We start from the raw sequence: 4,934 nt of genomic DNA, 5'->3' as shown, positions 1-4,934 counted from the left end.
GCACTTTGACTTTCCGACAACGATGAAAAATATAAAATTAATTTTTAAGGTTTATATTTACTAAATATTTATTTTAAAAGATCTAAAACTGTTAATGTGCTTGCTATAATTACTATACTAGTTGCTGTTGTTGATACTATTACTATATATATTAAAAGAGAACTCTTAAGCATTGGGTGTTGTACCCTTTGCTTCCTAGGTTGTACTATATATATGTTACTTGGGTTCGATCCCTGTTCTGGCCATATCGTTTTATTTATTTCTAACTTTTATCTTTGTTAGTGGGGTCTGTCTGTCTTGGAGTTGTTGTTTATATGACGCGTGGCCTATGCACGTGTGATGTTTCTATCTTATCTACTTTGCATACATTATGCCAAATTTTTGTCTGTGGCTTGCATGTGTTCTTGGTCGAAGAGGCAGAAGAATTGGATGTTCCAGGTTTGTGTTAGTTTCTCTTTCACTCTGATTTCTTCTTCTAAAGGAAGTATTATAGACAATCGGAACTTCATCAAAGTCATCCACCCTCTAATTTTTTCTTCATCTTTTAAATCCCTAAATATATTTTTTGATTCATCTGGGTCTCTCTCATATCTTTAGACTTGAATTACAACTTTAATAATAAGGTGTGAATAACCGTTTTCTTGGTGCACACCACGTGTTCGATGAAAACTCTTTTGTTTTTGTTTTTTGGTTTGTTTTTGTGTTTTGAGATGTTATTGTATGTATTAGGCATTGTTTTTACACTCGGACGTTACATGAACATTGGATTTTGTTGTCTTTGTGTTGTTGTGTAGCATGTCGGGAATCTGTTGTTGTATTTTTAGATGTTGGCTTACTTTTATGTTTCAACATCTATTATCATTGTTAGGCGGTTTTTGTTAAAGAGACGGAACATTTCATAACCAGCCACTTGCGGTTTTGTGGTAAATTGTTTATCTTTAAATTAGTTCTTGAACCCAGTCACATACGATATGTGAGGTTCTCTTGAATTTTTATGCTTAGTTATCTAGAAAGTGCATAGATGTCAAGAGATAAGACATGGACGCAATTGATATGTGTAATTTTTCATATTACCCTTCAGATTAGGATGAAAAAAAAATAAAATTGCTGTTTTTAAGCATCATAATCTCATAATCTGAATCAATTTTTTTTTTCCAATTATTATTAATGGAACCATTTTATGTCAGTAAACCATTTTTAACCCAGCCATTTAAAATAATTTTTTTAACGTCTTTTGTGTATACTTATTTTTTTACGTGCGTGTTACGTGCTTGATTTACCTTTACATTTTTGTTTTGGGGATTTTTGTTTCAGGTTTCAGCTGGTTGTTTGCTCTTTTCGGCGGGAGGTACGCACTTATCTTTGTTTATATTTAACTTCCATCCTATATATAAGTCTATAATTATTGTGTATTTATTGTTTGTGCTTTAGCAGTTGCTTTTCTTTAGGCTTTAAATTTCCTTTAAACATCATGGATTTTGTTATGGTTATGTTTGTTGTAGCGGTAGCTTTTTGTTTAGATTTCCTTTGAAGATCAACACTCGACATGCCGCGTGAAAAACGACCCAGAACAGGGTCATCGTCATTTACTAATGATAACCGGGGTCAATCCTATAGGCAGACAGCTTATCACTCTGCACCAACACTTGATACAAATACGAATGCGTCTCACTATATTGATATTGGTAACAGTGACAACGTCTGTGAGTTTTATAATGCTTTCTTTTGGATTGACGAACGTGTTGTTGCTACTTCTACGAGGCATCATCTGGCATACTCACAATGTTGTAAAGGAGGTCGTGTTGCACTCCCGTATCCTAGGCGCCCGTATACATCTATTATTCATTTGTTTCAGCATGCTGACTTTATGTAAAAAATTCATGCACATAACTCTATCTTCTCTATGATGTCTTTTGGTGCTAAGATTGACGACACCATCAACCAAGGATCTGGACTGTACGTCTTTAAGATAAGCGGCCAGGCTCACCTTTGCTTAGGTACCCTTTACACTCCTCCTAATCAGAGACCGCGCTTCTTACCAATGTATGTCTAAGACACTGGCATTGAAATTGCCAACCGACTTCATCCTTTTTCTTTGGGTGATGAGTCATCTCTTTATCCTAAAATAGTTAGCCTCCTCCTTAACATCTTAGAGTCAACAAACGAGGTTGTTAAGCTTTTCCGTTTGGCTAGGTATATTTGTTTATCGGCTGAGGTGCCTGACTTTCTTATAAACTGAAAATGGATCAGTCGGCCCCTGGACTACGAATCTATTCTAACTATCAACGAATTTTTCATTTTTTTTTGTGAGTTTGTTGACTTTAGGGCTTATGCCTAGGGTTTATTTTTGACGTTTATGCTTCGTTTTACTTCAAATTCGTGGGATGTAATTACTTAATTAAGATTGACTTTCAGTTTCAAATGATATTCTACATGATTAGTATTCAAAGGTTTCATGCATCAGTTGTGGATTTGGTTAACAGATTATGATTCTTGGTCTTAGTTTGATGTCATATATTTGAGCTTGAATTCGATCAGATTGCATATTCACGACATCTGTTGATAGTTAAGGTTCATGGCTCTGTTTACTTTTATACTCACTTGATTCTAGGTTTTGTTGCGTATCTAAATGATATTTTAGTTATTAATGTAAATAGATCAATGAATAGCTCCACTAATATGCTTATTTGCTATAATGCGACAACTAAAGTTTTGTCCTATCACAAAAAACGTGAGTTAAAGTTATGTTGAAATACACATGAATTTCTTCTATTTTGTAGGGTTCAAAAGAATTTTGTCTGTTGAAATAGGAGTTCTTACTGTTTTGTAGGGTTCAAATGTATGTAGCGAATGGTGAAAGTTTTCTGGTCTACATGAAACAAACAGAAACAAACTATAGTGAAGGGGAAATTTTATTTATGGCCTAAACCACCTATCATATCCAACAAAATGTGTACAGTCAAGCTTCAGAACTGTGATTTTCTTTATTCTCATTTTAATATTGATTTAACATTTAATTTGGTTAAATTAATGGAGAGAATCTTGAATTTTATGGTGACAGATTAGCAAATTCAAGGATGCATATTAAAATACAAGATAGATGGGTGTAATCTTGGTTCAGCTAAAGGATTAGAGGCTTAGAGCAGCAACTCATTTGACTTTTAAAAGTCATAAGGTACAAAAGTTTATCCATTTGTTTATGTTACTTAACTACTTTACACTCTACTTTAACTTCATGTGCAAGGACATTAGTAAATATGATATAAAATGTAAGAAATACTAACGTCAGCTATTTCTTTGGCAGTTGGATCTTTTATTATGTTGGGTTTCATAGGCTACTAGAATGGTTGTAACTCTAAAGACGATGCTAAGTTTCGGAAATCGTTGTTTTTGGTATGCGCTTATTGTTTTGCATAGTTAAATTTATTATAGTAATATTATTATTTGGAAAGTCAAAATCTTTAGGCATTAAGATGGTTTTTGATGCACCTTTTGAAAGTTTATTTTAGTCAATTGAAGCAATATTTATTGCTCACATAATCACCGTAGAACTTTGTATATGAACTTTGTATATGTTTATTGCTTCACGTACCATGCTTATTGCACAAAACCATGGTTTCTTGGTAGTTAAGAAATAGGAGAAATTTTCTTATCATTATTGTATCTAAAGGGTATTTATTTGTTTGGGTCCAATGGTTACCATTAGGCCACAATATTACTTTGGCACCTTTATGATTCAGCTTCATGGGTGTTAATGAGTACCTGAAACAAGCCAAATAACAATGTGTATCAGCTAAATAAAAGAGCCAATACATGTTTAGTATAACATATGGCCAAGAATGTAGGGATGTTTACTTCCTTATAAGTGGACAGATAATATGAATGTACATAAAGAGGGCTTTCACCATATCAATAGTATTTCCATTTACATGCATATTCATGAAATAGTTTGTAGACTTCAGCAACTTATATTCATGTAACCACTCTTAACAAAACCCTTACTTGGACAGGTCCAGGCGATGGTGACACAAGAATGAAATGAGGCGATGATGACGCTAGAATGAAACGACCAACGGCTTCTGACTAACATTGGGTGCGAATTGTTTTGGTGTTTGAATAGAAGATAATAGCCACTATGTACTTAGGCAATGACTCTACAGCAACGACCAGCTAAACTGCAACGTTTTGTAAAAATGAGGCAGCTCTTAGGACTAAATTTATTATGTACCTGGATGTTAACCAACTTTAACTCATTTCGCAAGAACAACAGAACTTATAATGCGGTATGTCTATGCCTATATATTTTCGGGTGTTAATCATAATTGATTGTCTAAACCAACCCTAACCTTGCTGTTAGCTATCCAGCTTTGATTTGTGTTATCCCAATCTTATTAATTCTTTTTTTTCCTTTTATATTATAACCTTGGACGACAAACGGTTAAAACGTATGGCATGTGTTTGCGACTTTCGTCTTAGCACCCTTCATTAGCAAATAATAATAACTACTTCAAGCCAAACACAAGCTACAAATTATATTTATAATTAAGTACTACTAGACAAAAAATAAACTCAACGTAAGTACGCAACTACTACTTTAATAATGCCTCTACAAATATTAACAGCCCCCGCGACGCTGCGAGGTCTGAAAACTAGTTATTCCATTAATTAAAAACTTAGCCAACAAAAATTGATGATGTGTCATCATCGTCTTAGTTGATTATGCAATTTTTATACAGTGAGAGTAACAAAATTTCCCAATGATTGAATACATATTGGGCATGCTAACACTTGTTTTAGACACGACACGTCTCGTCTCATCCCACAGTAATAATGGATCGTTTGACACTGTTGATCTACCGTTGGACCACTGGACAGTTGATTCACTATTTAACTGTAAATCAATATGAGTTCCAATTCTTTTGAGATTGGGTTGG

At 33.9% G+C, this 4,934-nt stretch overlaps 1 long non-coding RNA gene across 1 annotated transcript; it reads left to right on the top strand.

The window, feature by feature from the left end:
• Window positions 1-357: 357 nt before the first annotated feature.
• Window positions 358-4,300, top strand: LOC143574290 (uncharacterized). Its single transcript, XR_013142565.1, has 3 exons — window positions 358-438; window positions 1,315-1,348; window positions 4,011-4,300. It is a non-coding gene; the product is annotated as an uncharacterized LOC143574290 (long non-coding RNA).
• The last annotated feature ends 634 nt before the right edge of the window (window positions 4,301-4,934 follow it).

The sequence above is a fragment of the Bidens hawaiensis genome, unplaced genomic scaffold (assembly GCF_021521415.1).
Source record: "Bidens hawaiensis isolate Kalapana, Puna unplaced genomic scaffold, B.hawaiensis_p1.1 tig00026885_1, whole genome shotgun sequence".
Taxonomy (NCBI): domain Eukaryota; kingdom Viridiplantae; phylum Streptophyta; class Magnoliopsida; order Asterales; family Asteraceae; genus Bidens; species Bidens hawaiensis.
Note: the sequence above shows the minus strand (reverse complement) of the source record. Positions and strands in the feature narration are given on the sequence as shown.